Source organism: Macaca thibetana, chromosome 5 (assembly GCF_024542745.1).
Source record: "Macaca thibetana thibetana isolate TM-01 chromosome 5, ASM2454274v1, whole genome shotgun sequence".
Taxonomy (NCBI): Eukaryota; Metazoa; Chordata; class Mammalia; order Primates; family Cercopithecidae; genus Macaca; species Macaca thibetana.
The window spans coordinates 148,958,555-148,975,460 of NC_065582.1; the positions used below are offsets into that span (position 1 = coordinate 148,958,555).

Below are 16,906 nucleotides of genomic sequence, written 5' to 3' on the forward strand. Positions count from 1 at the left end.
GCCAGATATCATATCATTTCACTTATACATATTTTGGCATGTATCTCTGAAACGTAAGGACATTTGAAAATAACCGCAAAACCATTATCTCACCTAAAATTTTACAAATTAAAGTAGTAATTTTTAAATACCATCAAATGTCCCTTTAATGTTTAAATTTCCACGTATCTATTAATTTATATTAATTATAATTTTAATTTAAATCTTAATTTTATAATTTTTTTGCAGTTTGCTTGAATCAGGAGCCAAATAATCTTCCCATGGCTTCATATGTCTTTGAGGTCTTTTTTATTTTACAGATTCTGCCTCAATTTCCTTGCAGTTTATTTGTTGAAGAAACTAGGTTGTCTGTCCTATAGGGTTTCCCAGTCTGGATTTTGCTGATTGCATCTCTGGTGTTTTCTTTTTTTTTTTTTTTTCCTTTGAGACAGAGTCTTTCTCTGTTGCCCAGGCTGGAGTGCAGTGGTGCTATCTCAGCTCGCTGCAACCTCTGCCTCCCGGGTTCAAGCACTTCACCTACCTCAGCTTCCCGAATAGCTGGGATTACAGGCGCACACCACCATGCCCGGCTAATTTTTTTGGTATTTTTTTAATAGAGATGGTGTTTCACCATGTTGGGCAGGCTGATCTCAAACTCCTGACCTCAAGTGATCCGCCCACTTCGGCCTCCCAAAGTGCTGGGATTACAGGTGTGAGCCACCGCGCCTAGCCAATCTCTAGTGTTCTTTAGCATGTTCCACTCCCTTCTGTCTTTCCTGTAAGCTCATTTCATTATCATTTTCCCTTTATGGTCTCTCCTTCACTGGATTGACTTCCTGGAGGACAGAAATGGTATCTTACTTATCTTTACCTCCTAGAACCATGCTGCTCTCTGGGCTGATCCTTGAACATGTCAAGCAAGTGCTGGTCTAAGGCCTATATCTGCATTGCCCTCCCCCAGATATTCCCACATTTAATTCAGGCTTCTCCTCAAATATTAGCTCATCAGAAAGATCTCTCTTCTGTAAAATGCTGGTAAATGTTTAACAACTGGCTCCCTGGGATAAAAAGCCCTGACCTATAGTATTTGCCAATTTCCATAGTGTAAATACATCCATCATGGTCGATTTAAAACTACAATGTGGTATCACTGAACGCAGAGTTGGGAAGAGATTGGAGCAGCACACCATTATATAGTATTTCCAATACACAGGTATCATAGATGTAAATAACTTAAAGGACATAGATCATGATAATAGTCAGTAATCTACATAGAAGATGCTGAGTTTGAGTATTTATTAGCTTTGTTTTTAATATAATATGTTGACTTTGAAGTTCATATAATTTAATTTTCAATAATGGCAGTATTCGATTGTTCTCACACTGCTGTAAAGAAGTACCTGAGACTGGGTAATTTATGACGAAAAGTGGCTCACGTCCCACGGCCTCTGAAGGAAGCATGATGCTAGCACCTGCTCAGCTTCTGGGGAGGCCTCAGGAAACTTGCAATGGCGAAAGGTGAAGAGGGAGCCAGCACTTCACAAGAGCTGAGCAGGAGGAAGAGAGAGAGCAGGGAAGTGCCACACACTTTTAAACAACCAGATCTCCTGAGAACACACTCGCTGTTGTGAGGACAGTACCAAGGGGGAAATCTACCCCCCTCACCCATGATCCAATCCCCTCCCACCAGGCCTCACCTCCAACATTGGGGATTACAATTTGACATGAGATTTGGGCGGGGACACAGATTCAAACCTCACTAATGTCTGTGTTTAACATCTGTTCTCACAATTACAATTCCTAAAAATTGAAGAGTGTGCTCTCATGAATCAGGATGAGCTGTCGCCAATATACCATTGACTCTCTTGTTCACTGTACCTAAAATGGGATCTTCACCACTCTCTTCTCCTACTTTGTTTTTCTTCAAAGTGTTTATCACTCCCTGCCATGCTGTTATAAATTTGATTTTAAAAACCTTGACTGTCTTTTCTGCTGCTTTTTCCCTAACTTAGCCTTCAGCACCTAGAACAGTGCTTGGTTTGTAGCAGATGTTCAGTAAGTATTTGTTGAAGAATGAATCACTGGGTCCCTTATGCTCATAAAGAAAAAAGAAACATAGAAAATAATAATAATATAAGACACAGGTATGAAATCTACACAAACCTTCTCTCTAAAACAAGTGAACCTTTCTGAATTTAACGAAGAAAAATGTATCATCACCATGATCTCACTGTTCTAATTTGAAGGCTGATGAGAAAATGAGTAAATAATGTGCCAGGAGACTATCAGTGTACTCATTACTGGCCATAAACTCAAAGTACACCGACAGCAAATCTTTTGGCAGATCATCTGGAGTTTAATGATCTTTCTCAGTGAAAATTTAAAATATCTATTATGTATGCCTATTTTCTTTTTCTTTTTCCTTTTTTTTTTTTTTTTTTTTTTTTGAGATGGAGTCTTGCTCTGTCACCCAGGCTGGAGTGCAGTGGTGCGATTTCGGCTCACTGCAGCCTCTGCCTCCTGGGTTCCAGCGATTCTCCTGCCTCAGCCTTCATAGTAGCTGGGATTACAGGCACATACCACCATGCCAGGCTAATTTTTGTATTTTTAGTAGAAACGGGGTTTCACCATGTTGGCCAGGCTGGTCTTGAATTCCTGACCTCAGGTGATCCTCCCACCTCGGCCTCCCGCAGTGCTGGGTTTACAGGCATGAGCCACCACGCCCAGCCTATTTATGCTTATTTTCCTTAAATTCATGAAATTGTCTGATTTTTTTCTCATTACTGATTTTAATAATTCTTTGCACTTGAACTACCACTAGGCCTTCTAATATTAAAAGTTCGACACCAGGGCTGGTCTGTGATCCTTGACTCCGCCTTCCTCTTCTCTTTTTCCTCCTGCCAGTGTCTGCTTGTCCAGCACAACCCACCACCTCTCCCTAGCTCTCAGGGCAGGAGTCTTTCATTCTCATTAGGGGGTTGGTGTTCAGTTAAGCATCATTGTGTCCTTTTGCCTGGGGCATTTGAGTAGTTAACCAGGCATGAAGTTGCTGGTGAACATAGAGAAGCACTGCCACTGAATTGCTGTGTGCTTTAGTTTCTGCCTTGGTCAGAGAGATACCCCAACCACGTCCTCAGAATGTGTGAGGATAAAGCCGTGTAAGAGATTTGTGTTTGAAAACTTCAGCACCCTCTAAAGTGCTAGTGTACTCCTTCCAGCTTGGGATTGAGCCTGACACCTTTTTTTTTTTTTAGCACCTCTGCAAAGAGTTAAATTTAAGAGACTTCGCAGGAAGGGAAAGTTGGATTTTGTTTTGTTTTGTTTTGTTTCCTGAGCACCACATAATTCCTGATGTTTCTGAAACATCCCTGGTTTGGAAACTGAATATTTAGCCTGTTTGGGCAGCCGCTGTATAAATTGCTGTGCTCCAGATGAAGCTGTCTGATCCACTGTGTTGTTCTTTTTCATCAAAATTACCTTGATCTACCACCTTCTCACCTCTGTCATTTCCAATTGTACCTGCATTCATATGGAATTTAGTCTGTATTTCCTGAAGTGAACAATATTACATAGGAGACCTAGGTATACTCTTAAAAGAAATACTGGCCTCAAACAAACTTATGTGTCAAAGATAACCCACAAGTCATAATTTAAGGTGGATCATACAGCCTTAAATTCTTAAAGGACCATTGTGTTTGATATGGTTTGAGTCTGTGTCCCTGCCCAAATCTCATGTCAAATCGTAATCCCCTGTGTTGGAGTTGAAGCCTGGTTGGAGGTGATTGGATCATGGGGGTAGATTTCCCCTTTGGTGCTATTCTCATTACAGTGAGTGAGTTATCAAAAGATCTGATTGTTTAAAAGTATGTAGCACCGCTCCTCTCTCTCTTCTTCCTGCTGTGGTCACATGAACACATGCCGCCTTCCTCTTCGCCTTCCTCTTTACCTTCTGCCATGGTTGTAAGTTTCCTATGGCCTCCCCAGACATGCTTCCTGTAGAGCCTGTGGAACTGTGAGCCAGTTAAACCTCTTTTCTTCATAAATTAATTACTTGGTCTCAGGTATTTCTTTACAGCAGTGTGATAATGTACAAATACAGTGTTTAAGTCAAGAAAAAAGAATTTTAAACCTGTAGACTTTCCCATACTAACTGCTATTTGACTTTTTTCTAATCCCATTTTCTTTCAGTGATTAAGTACTCAATAAGTCTCTCTCTCTCTCTGTCTCTGTGTGTGTGTGTGTGTGTGTGTGTGTGTATGTGTGTGTATCTGTGTGTGTGTATCTGTGTGTGTGTATCTGTGTGTGTGTGGTATGACGGTTTCAGATGACTCAGACATCCTTCCTGTAAGAGGATTGTACATCCACCCTTTGTCCTTTGTAAGGGACAATCAGAGTTCTTAGTCCCCTCTTAATGTTAAGAAAACCAATTGTTTTTCAACAAACTTCAGACATGGTGTCCATAAAATAAGTTTAAAGTTTTTACCATTACAGTTTTCATATTTTGCTTTACAAAATGTGCTCTGACTAGCACAAGGATAAAGACTTCTGCAGAAAGCAGAAAATTCTTGAGTGCTGGTTATTATCACATTTTAAAAAATAGTGTCATCATTTGACTTGATAAGATCTTATTAAAATGTAGTTTGACAAATATAATTTGCTATAGACAGGCCCATTTCGAAATGAAAGGTTTAGGTAATTATATAGTTGGACATCTAAATAATTAAAGATTTTCAATAAGTTTAGTCATTCCCGTATGTCAAATATCCCATTCCATATCTTTATGTCTTAATGCTCAGTTTACATTTTTGTGTATGTGTCTTAGCTCATTCAGGCAGCTATAACAAAATATCATAAACTAGAGTAGCTTATAAATAACAAAAATTTATTTCTCACAGTTCTGGAGGCTGGGAAGTCCAAAATCAAAGTGCCAGCTGATTCACTGTCTGCTGAGGGCCACCTTCTTACTGTGTCCTCAAATGGTGGAGGAATGAGGGGACTCTCTTTGACGTCTTATATAAGGGCACTAATTCCATCCATGTGGGCTCTACTCCCGTGACCCAATCACCTCCCAAAGGCCCCACTTCTAATATCATCATCTTGGTGGTTAGGATTTCAACATATGAATTTGGGAGGACACAAGCATTCAGTCCATAGCAGTGTGTATTAGTTTTTAGTTTTGGTAATGGAGAAAAAAATTCCATGTTCAACCATAAAAATACCCTTTGAAAAGTTTTTCACAATAATTTGCTGAAACATTGAATGGTTAATTTTATGTAACATTAATGATATATCTAATACACAGATGAAAGAGATATTACAATGAACAAGAAAACTAGAATTTTTTAAAAGGCTCAGAAAAGTAAATTAATAACCTCAAATCACAGAATCAATCTGATGGATAAACATTAAATATTAGTTTTATTAATCGTAAAACCTGGATTGAGGCTTCGCATCAAAAGTAGCAAGTTGTCCGCATACATTGACTTCCACCTCTTCTAAAACCACACTAAAATGGAAATAAAGGGATATATTTGGAAGATATAAATCCACAAGGACAAAGAGAATGAGAAGAGGTGGGAAACCATAGCTAATTGTGGAGGGTGGAAAGTAGTTGGAAGAGTGGGGACTGTCATGGCAGCCTTGAGAGAGCTGAATCCCACACTGGCTGTAGGAAAGCCAAGAGCAACTAGTTCCAAGGTAGACTCTCTCTACCACACACTGATTCAGGAATTGATAGACCCAGATACTTCTGCAAGTTAAGGTGAAGGTGACTAAGACCAGAAAGATTGACTGAAAATCTGTTTAAGAAGCAGTTAGATCTCTAGACTCCTTATACCCCATGTCGATGGTGATTGCCCCTTTACTACACACATCAGCAGAAGGCTGGAGATTTATTATCTAGCATTTATGCTGAGAATTTCTTGACTGAGAAACCCTAGATACGGATTATGTTCAGGACACCAAAGTGAAGATAGGAGGAATAAATAAAAATTGATATACTATGAATATTGATACCACCCCATGCTTCTTGTTGATCTATTTTCCTGGAATGCTGGTAGAACCTTGTGAGATTGTAACCAGCCCAAAAAGAAAGAACAAGAACTACTGATGTTGACAGTTCCCCAGTGAAATGCTCAGCCAGGTCATCCATATATCTGATATAGCATGCAGAACTTCTAATCAACTTTTTGTCCCCTACCGTTAAATATGAGATGACAGCCGAGAACCACCACATTTTGAGCAAACCCTCCAATATGGAAGACAAAGGCCAAAATAAACAAACCACAAGAAGAAAATAATCTATATGAAAAAGAGGTTATGCATGGAAAAGAAAATGTGAAAAAACACAAAATATCTTAAGAAAGATGAAAAAAATTGTGCTTTTCTTATAATTAAATGTGAGATTATATGTATATAAGAATATTATTATCTTATAATTAAAAATAAGAGAAGATTTAGGGAATAGAAAATAGTTCATGAAAATTAAAAACATAATAGTAAAAATGAAAAATTCCAAAGAATGCTTAGAAGAAAAAGTGCAAGAAGTCTTCCTAGAACAAAAAAAATTAAAAAAAAGAGAAAAGGGTTTTTTGTTATTGTTGTTTGTTTGTTTTCCTTTTTTTTGTTTTTTGACAGGATCTTGCTCTGTTGCCCAGGCTGGAGTGTAATGGCATACACACAGCTCACTGCAGCCTCAACCTCTTGACCTCAAGCAATCCTCCCTCTTCAGCCTCCTGAGTAGCTGGGAGCACAGCCATTTGCCACTAGGCTCAGCTAATTTTTAAAAATTCTTTTGTAGAGATGGGGGTCCCACCATCTTGCCGAGGCTGGTCTCAAACTCCTGGGCTCAAGCAATCCTCCTGCTCCAGTCTCCTGAAGTGCTGGGATTACAGGCATGAGCCACCACACCCAGCCTAGAAAAATGTTTTATAAATGAGAAATCAAAGGAGTAATTTTGGAATTGCAGAAAAGGAGAGCAGAGAAAACGGAGGGAGAGAATCATCAAAGAAATAATTCAAGAAAAATTCCCAGATGTAAATTTCCACATTAAAAGGGCCCTCTGAGTACCCAATGAAATATGTCTAAGACCCACATTGAGACACATGATAATGAAATTTCAAAGCATTCTTGCCAAATGAGGGAGTGAACCCAAGAAGATGGCATGGGATCTGAGAAACAGGTGATTCATAAGAGAACAATGAAAAGTATCTCTAGGACCATGTTACAGGAAGACATTGAAATGACCTCTGTGCAGCTGACCTATCAGTTAATCCCGATGGAGCAGGTCAGAAAGCACCAGGAGAGACAGTTTCAAAAAGTCCAAAATGGTAGAACACCTGATGGGTTTGAAAGCACTGAGAGGAGATTGGCTCAACTGGAGGAAAAGTTGGGAATAAATTAGCATTAAATATTAGAAATTTAGGCACCCTTTTAAAAAGGCAATTATATAAGTTCTAGAGAAAAAAATTGTCAGGAAAGGAAAATAAGTAATATATGATTTTTTGATTTAGCTGCCAACAGTGTTTCCATTTTACACGGGCATAAAATAGAAACACTGAATATCGATCTAACCAAACTTACAACATAGTGGGAGGGTGAGACATTGGGAGGAGTGTTTGTGTGTGTGTCTAGATGTACTTTTTAAAATGTAAAATCAGGCCTGGCACTGTGATTCACACCTGTAACCCCAACACTTTGGGAGACCGAGGTGGAGGGAACGCTTTGAGCCCAGGAGTTTGGGATCAGCCTGGGCAAGACAGGAAGACCCCATCTCTACAAAATGTTTTTGTTTGTTTGTTTGCGAGATGGAGTTTCGCTCTTGTTTTCCAGGCTGGAGCATAGTGGCACGATCTCGGCTCACTACAACCTTCATATCTCGGGTTCAAGCTTCAAGCGATTCTCCTGCGTCAGTCTCCCTAGTAGCTGAGATTACAGGCATGCACCACTACACCTGGCTAATTTTGTATTTTTAGTAGAGGCAGTGTTGGTCAGGCTGGTCTTGAACTCCCTACCTCAGGTGATCCACCCACCTCGGCCTCCCAAAGTGCTGGGATTACAAGTGTGAGCCGCCGCACCCCTGCCAAAAATTAAAAAAAAAAAAATTAGCTGGGCATCTGGTCCCCTCTACTCGGGAGGCTGAGGTGAGAGGATCACTTAAACCTGGGAGGTTGAGGCTGCAGTAAGGCATGATTGTGCCACTGCACTCCAGCCTGTGTGATAGAGTGAGACCCCATCTCAAAAAATAAAAATAAAGAGTAAAATCATCTCCTACAGTGGGAAATAAATAATGTTTAAAAGTAAATAAATAAATAAATAAAAATATCCAAGGCATACCTATATAAGAATGTTCTTCAGAACCATTGAGGGAAATACAAAAGAACTGGTTGAAAAGAATGAAATGTAGTTGCATTATTGGAAATGGCAAAGTTGTGGAGGCTGCCATTTTTCTTAACAAGCCTTTTAGAATTTATGTAACTCTTTAAATTATGGACATGTATAACTTTCATTTAAAAATATAAAACCAAAAAAAATCCGTTTTGAAGAAGAGACTGTGAGGTGAAATCAAATGGGCTGCACATTAATTTGGCCCAGTTGGTCTTTATTCAAGAATTGAGGTCTGGGGCACCCCAAACTTTAGAGGTGCCTGAGAAGGCACAGCCAGAACTGTAGGAGAAAAACAGAGAGTGTGGTGTCTTGGAAGCCAAGTGGGTCAAGTGTTTCAAGGACCAATTATCAGCTTTCTCAAATGCTTCCAAGAAGAAACTAAGAAAGTTCAGAAATCTGCCGGGCGCGGTGGCTCATGCCTGTAATCCCAGCACTTTGGGAGGTTGGGATCGCGCCACTGCACTTCAGCCTGGAGACAGAGCGAGACTTCGTCTCAAAAAAAAAAAAAAAAAAAAAAAAAAAAGTTCAGAAATTACCATGTGAATCAAGAATACACAAATCCCAGGTATTTGCTTGAGATTTCCAGCCGACAGAAAAAAAGCCATTGGCTTCCTAGTTCAAAATAACCTGGGGACCTGAAAAAACAGACAAAGAACCATCTCCCCAACCCTGATCTGTTTCTCTCTCTGTGTGTCTCTCAAAGCCTGAGCTATGGTTAGACCTTTGGACTTTATGGGGTACAGCTTAGGCATTTGTCAAGATGTTCCGTTCTGATTCTGGTGGTCAGCAAGGCTTGGGAACACTGGCTTGGCTAGATAAAGTGGAGAACAGTAGCTGATAGCTGTGCATTGAGCATACCTACAGATCCTTTATATATTCTAACTGCAGTTACTTTACCCTCATCAATAATCCACATATCTGAGGTTTTTGTTAATATTCGCCTCATATATAGCATGTTTTTAGCATCATATTTTAAAATATTCATTTTACATTAAAGAAAGTGAATGGACTACTCTTTGTAAGGGATTTTTCTCCTGGAGTTTTATGTTATTACACATGATACCTATTCTCATACATAACCACATTGTCATTCAGATATTAAAGACTTCCTTTTGGATGAAAGTATTAGACTTTGAGACAGACAGGAAAGCTGTTAAGCTGTTATTTCAAAGGCTTTTGTAAAAGAACAACTTATACAGGCACCAAATAGCTCATAATTCAGTTATTAATTCTACAGCCATCTTTTAAGCCATAAAGGCTTTCTGGAACAGTAATAATAAAAAGCAATTTTTCTTGTACTAATGACTATTCACTTGTATTATTCAGTATAATAGTATTCTTTTCTCTGAAAATTTTTAACTATTAAAAACATCTCTTTTTTATTGTAGTAAAATATGTTATACTAAATTTACCATTTTAACCTTTTTAAAAAAATGTACAGTTCTGTGGCATTCAATACATTCACATTGTTGTGCAATCAATACCCATCCATCTCTAGAACTAAAACATATCTTTGGTTTACATTGTAAATATTTAAAACTAATTGTTTTATATGAGTAACGTCCATTGAAAATTAAGTATTGGCCAAGCTAATAAAAACTAATATAAATATTAAGAGAATACTAAGAAAACAGTTTATGAGTATCTTGGAATATCTCATTTTCCTCTTTTACTGTATTAGTTTTCTAGATAACAAATTATCTTAAAGCTTTGCAGCTTAAAACAACAAATATTTTACATTCTTTTTATCATATTAAGCCTTTGACATCTTTTGAGTATTTTACATTACCATTGTCAATTCAGACTAGCCTCCTTTCAAGAGCTTGATAGCTGCCACGTGGGTAGTAGTTACCATTGTGGACACCACAATTCTACGTGCTGCGGTTATTGGTAAGTTTTAGTAATCTGTTTCTGTCTCTAGCTCTGTCTCTATTCCTAGCTAGAGCTATGTAAACATCAATTTAGTACATTTGTATTACTAAATCTTTAATCAATGTTGGATTCTACGTGGAAATTAATTAAGAGAACTACCAGATTTATACAAACAATCGGCAACACACAGGCTGCAGCAAACCACACATTCATCTTTAGGGTAAGCTGTAAGAGTTCAGAATTAGTAGAGAGCACTCGGGGCATAGTTCACCTCTCCAAGCCCTGTGGTATTAGTATTCCTGCATTAAAATAACAGATTCACAATAAACAATAGTGAAACCACGACTGTAAAGAGAAGAAACAAACTGCAAGTTACTTCCTCTCCTTCATTCTCTATGATCACTTCGAGTTTTTATTTGTGTTTAAATGAAACATAGAAGCTATGAGGTGTAATATTTTTCTTTGGTAAAATGCAAATTTGAGTTGTTATGTGAATCATTTTAGTGTGTTTGAATAAATGCCTTTACAATGGAATCATATTCATCTTTTTTATTGATAATGGTTTTTAAACTATAAAATCAAGAAAACAAATATAACTATTACAGGATATTTATAGAAAATATTTTTGTCATATGAAAGAGCAAAGATTTAAAAACAAAAACACCTTCTAGGTGCCAGATACATTGGATTTTCCACTGCCATAAGCCTAACGTCTTTTAAATACTACCCTTCTCTCAACCTTTTTTTTTTTTTTTTTTTTGGAGATGGAGTTTTACTCTTGTCACCCAAGTTGGAGTGCAATGGTGCAATCTCAGCTCACTGCAACCTCCGCCTCCTGGATTCAAGTTATTCTCCTACTTCAGCCTCCCAGGAAGCTGGGATTACAGGTGCGCACCACCACCCTCAGCTAACTTTTGTATTTTTAGTAAAGATGGGGTTTCGCCATGTTGGCCAGGATGGTCTTGAACTACTGACCTCAGGTAATCCACCCTTTTTGGCCTCCCAAAGTGTTGGGATTACAGACATGAGCCACCGCGCCTGGCCTACCTTTCTCTCAATTAATATGAGAAAGTAGAATTAGAATAGGTTAAAGCACTGACACACTTAACTGAATCTGGTATTTTCTTTCTTAATACACTGTAATTATTTTGTATTAAATATAAAAGGGGCTTCCTTTTTATAGTATTTGAGTTTTTGGCACTCTTTTATTTCATGGATGCCTGCTTTCCTTTTTTTCAAACCCTAGAACAGAACACATTGTAGATACTAAATTATTTGCTGGCATACTTGCTGTATGAAAACTCTTCAGTTATCATGAGGGCAGCCTGGAAAATAAGCTCTGAATTAAGCTTTAGAGCTCATTTTAGGTCTCAGAAGCAGGGGGTTGTAGGACAAATTCACAAACACATGAGAGTTGCACCAATTACACTCAATTCACTTGGTACCATCCTGGTTTTGTAGGGCCCGTGGATGGGCTCAGCCAGATGAAATCCCTCTATATGGAGGAGCTGGGCACCCCAGGCCATGGCCTTGATCAAGATATCATAAGAGGATGTTGTCTAGACAACATCAACATTCCAGGACCCTGTCTACTGATGGGCTTAAACTAAGGAAAGTTATACAACATTAGCCAACATACAGTCATAATTATTATTAATAGTTTATTGCAGGTACAGCAAAAGTGTTAGAAATTTCCACCACAACTCCTAGGTACACTGAAGAGTAGTTTCTTTATTTCTATAGCTGATCTGTTTTTTCTGCATATACCATGAAAACATTGAGAATGCTCATACATTGAAAATGATGGGAATATATGTGTGTAGAGTCACTTTGGAAATCAAGGGAAATAAAAAATGTGCAGGACTGGGCATGGTGGCTCACACCTGTAATCTCAGCACTTTGGAAGGCTGAGGTGGGAGCATCGTCTGAGTCCAGGAATGTGAGACCAGCCCAGGCAACATGGTGAAACCCTGCGTATTAGTCTGTTTGTAAGCTGTTGATAAAGACATACTCAAGACTAGGTAATTTATAAAAGAAAAGAGGTTTAATGGACTCACAGTTCCACGTTGTTGGGGAAGCCTCCCAATCATGGCAGAAAACAAAAGGCATGTCTTACATGGTGGCATGCAAGAGAGAATGAGAGTCAAGTGAAAGGAGAAACTGCTAATAAAATCATCAGATCTCATGAGACTTATTCACTACCATGAGAAGAGTATGGGGAAAATGCCCCCATGATTAAATTATCTCCCACTGGGTACCTCCCACAACACATGGGAATTATGGGAGCTACAATTCAAGATGAGATTTTGGTGGGTACACAGCCAAACCACATCACCCTGTCTCTACAAAAACAAAACAAAATAACCTCCCAAAAAACTATAAAACAAAAATTAGCTGGATATGGTGGCCTGTCCCTGTGGTCCCAGCTACTCAAGAGGTGGAGGTGGGAGAATCACTTAAGCCCAGGAGGTTAAGGCTGCAGTGAGCAAGATGGCACCGCTGCACTCCAGCCTGGGTGACAGAGGGAGACCCTGTCTCAAAAGAAAAAAGAAAGAAAGCACCTACTCCATGTTTTGGTATTTCTGTCTTAGGTATTTATTTATTTATCTTTACCGTACAGCTTGCATATTTATTGAACAAATACTACTAAAATAGCTAAAATACACTGGGTACTTGTCATGAGTGCATCAGTAAAGATCATGTTGTTACAAAAGCCCGCATTTTCTGCAGTGCACAACTGCAGCTCTATACTAAATGCCACACGTGCGGAATACTGTTTTTTTTTTTCTCTATTTGCACAGCTGATGTACCTGTTCTAACAAAGGAAAGAGAGGAGGAATGCACAAGAAACTCAGGCCAATGGGGGAGAGAGAAGAGAACAAAGACATGCAGTGCACGGGTCATCGGTGTGTTGACAAAGGGTCAAACTTGGCCAAGTGAGATGGCTCACACCTGTAATCCCTGCACTTTGGTAGGCTGAGACAGGTGGATCATGTGAGGTCAAGAGTTCAAGACCAGCCTGGCCAACATGGTGAAACCTTGTCTGTATCAAAAATACAAAAATTAGCCAGATGTGGTGGTGCACACCTGTAGTCCTAGCTACTCAGGAGGCTGAGGCAAGAGAATTACTTGAACCTGGGAGGTGGAGGTTGCAGTGAGATGAGATCGTGCCACTGCACTCCAGCCTGGGCCACACAGGCTGTTTTTCTGTCTCAAAAAAGAAAAAAAGAAAAGAAAGAAAAGAAAAGAAAAGAGTCAAACTCTAAAATCTTTGAAGAGATTTATTCTGCACATAAGAATAAATCTTCAGAAGATCCTGAGAACATGTGCCCAAGGTTGTTGGTAAAACCAAGCACAGCTTGATTTTACACATTTCAGGGATACATGAGATGTCAATCAAATATATTTAACATATACACTGGTCCAGTCCAGACAGGTGGGGAAACTTGAAGCGTGCGGGAAGGTGGGGGTTTCCAGGTTATAGGTAGATTTAAAAAGTTTCTGATTGGTAATTGGTTGAAAGAGGTTGTGGAGACCAAAGTTTAGTGTGCAGATAAAGCCTACAGGTAGCAGGAGTCAGAGAGAATAGATTGTAAATGTTTCTTTTCAGACTTAAGGTCTGTGTTGATGTTAAAGCTGGAGGGATATAATGAGGCCTGTTTATCCCCCACTTCCCATCAATGCCTGACCCAGTCTTTCAGGATAAATTTGAGAGTGCCCTGGCTGAGGAGGAAGTCCATTCAGATGGTTGGGGGGTGGGTGGGGCTTAGAATTTTGTTTTTGGTTTACAGATATTTAATAGTCAGAAGTAGAACAATTCCAAACAAGGCCTGCCCTGTCAAAGGAGGAGCTGAAAAAGGGCTACATAAAAAATAGGATGGGCTTTAGACTGGCTAACACAACAACATTCCATGAATAGATGGTATTTTATTTTTGTTTATCCCATTTCGGGGGAGCAAGGACAAAGATGTAAAATCTATGCCTTGCTTATCAAAACTGCCAATAAAAAAGAGTGCTCTACTTTCAAAAATTATTCTTATTTTGTAAAGACATTTTTTCCAACTTAATTTTTGGAAAAGGTGTAATTTTCATATTCCTTCTCAGATGCCAGTGTTTTGGATTTTTTTTCCAGAGGGAATTTATTTAAAAAGAGTTTGCCTCCCCCCATCTCCAATACCCTTTCAAACAATAAGGATCCAAAGAGACACCTCAAAATCCCTTTAAAATTATTGTTTTTCTTTCTCTAAACAGGCAGGCAAGGTGATGGAAAAGAAGAGATTTGGTAAGTAAATTACAGTTTTGTGATTGCCCCTGCTACTGTCACTGCACGTCCATGAGTGTCATCCACGCTACTGTGACTGCATGTCTGTAAGTGCCAGCCAGTGAGACACTAGTCTCTCACACACTATGGCAGCATTCACTCAGCCTACACCACTGAGGAAGAAAGCTGCACTGAAGACATGAGGAAAACAAGTCAATCCAGTCTAGAGAACAATATCCAGGGAAACAGAGTACCAATACCTTCTTAGAAAGTGGAAGGAAAAGATAACTCCTTCGGGGCTACCTTGCCAAGGAGCATGTTGAAAATCCAAAATAGGCCAGATGTGGAGGCTCATGCCTGTAATCCCAGCACTTTGGGAGGCTGAGGTGGGCAGGTCACCTGAGGTCATGAGTTAGAAACCAGCCTGGCCAACATGGTGAAACTCGGTCTCTTAAAAAAATACAAAAATTAGCCAGGTGTGGTGGTGCATGCCTGTAATCTCAGCTACTCGGGAGGCAGGAGAATTGCTTGAACCCAGGAGGCAGAGGCTGCAGTGAGCCAAGATCACGCCACTGCACTCCACACTCCAGGCTGGGTGACAGAGAAAGACTCCATCTAAAAGGAAGAAGTAAATAAATAAAATAAAATCCAAAATAGCACCATTCATCAGTGTCTCAGGTCCTGTGGCAGCATCTCAGTCACTTACCATAAGGAAACAGTGAGTTTCAAACTACTTCTATACATCAAAAGGGTACAGGGATAAAATATAGAGATATACAGACAATTGATGAACATAAACTATGAGGCTTGATACATGTAAATGAAAAAAAAAAAAAAAAGTGGTGGTGGTAGGGGAGTCTCAGCCTCTGCAAGAAGCAGGAGCTGTTTGAGTGAAAAGGCAGGAGTGGGTTGGTCGGGTGAACAGGGTGGGAGACAGTTGTGGCAGACAGTGTTGTAGTGAATCAGGCCTGTAGGCCCACCTGTAAGGGTTGTAAACATGTATTCACAGTGTGAAATCTGAGCATTTCCACCTGAGACAGAATGTCTAGAAACTGATTTGATGATACCTATTTGTTCACTGTAAATTATAGCAAGGCTCAGAGCCCCATTGTTTCTTCTTATACTTGATGATTTGCAGAGAAAAAAGTCCCATAGATGATACCACGACCTCATCAAAACCCACACACCATATATAATACAAATGGAGGTGTTCGGATTTTAAAAAGTGGAGGTGTTTTAGTCCATTTTGACACTGATATAAAGAAATACCTCAGACTGGGTAATTTATAAAGGAAACCTCTTTGGAGGCCTCAGGAAACTTACAATAATGGCTGAAGGCAAAGGGGTAGCAAAGGCACATCTTACATGGTGGCAGGCGAGAGACAGTGAAGGAGTGAAGCGGGAAGAACGCCTTATAAAGCCATCAGATCTAGTGACAACTCACTTACTATCACAAGAACAGCATGGGGGAAACCAGCCTCATGATCCAATCACCTCCCGCCAGGTCCTGCCCTCAACACATGGGGATCATGGGGATTACAAATGGAGATGAGGTTTGGGTGGGGACACAGAACCAAACCATATTGGAGGTAACTGATTCTTGGGGAGCAGACTTCATTGCTGCCCAGTGGAGTCAGGGAGACAGAGTTGGTCTCATTGTTCTTCTTGCGGCTCAATTCCTTTGGGACAGAAAGTCTTCCCTTAGGAAGCCTTCTCTCCATCTCCTTGTTTGGAAATGGGTCTTGACTGACCCAGACAGAGTTCTGGGTAATAAACCATTTTGAGAATCCTAGTCTTGGGTTTCTATTCTCCCTCTCTTCAGTCCAGGGAGACCAACAGACAAAAGCCCCTCTCCCTGTTCACTCTCTTTCCCCTCTACACCTGAAACACAAATGTCCATCTTAGAGCATTTTTAACCTACAGCAGGGATCTGCCAACATTTTCTGTAAAAGCCCAGATAGTGTTATAAAAGTTTTGGGCTTCCAAAGATCTGTTCCATAGACAACATGTCAGTGACTAGGTGTGTTTGTGTTCAATGAAACTTCATTTGTGGATACGGAAATTTAAATTTCATTTAATTTTGACATGTCACAAAACATTCTTCTCTTCCTTTTCCTATTTTTATACCCATTACTCTTAGCTGTGGGCCATACCAAAACAGGCAGTGGGCTGGGTTTGTCCTGTGGGAGTCATGCTTTGCCCGTCTCTGTCTTAAGGGAACTGTTGTGTATGTGTGCTGCCAGGCTCATGCATAACAGTTCGCAGCAGTGTTACCTGTAACAGCAACAAAACAAAAAGTCTACCACGGAAGCATAGGTAATAAGTAATAATTTGTGATGTAGTCACAGAATGGAACACTGCATGGTGCCAAAAATGCATGTACCAGTATCAGTGTGATACATGTATCAG

The 16,906-nt window shown here is 39.7% G+C and overlaps 1 pseudogene; it reads right to left on the reverse strand.

The window, feature by feature from the left end:
* Positions 1 to 3,367: 3,367 nt before the first annotated feature.
* Positions 3,368 to 16,359, reverse strand: LOC126954455 (neuronal regeneration-related protein-like; annotated as a pseudogene).
* Between the last annotated feature and the right edge of the window lie 547 nt (positions 16,360 to 16,906).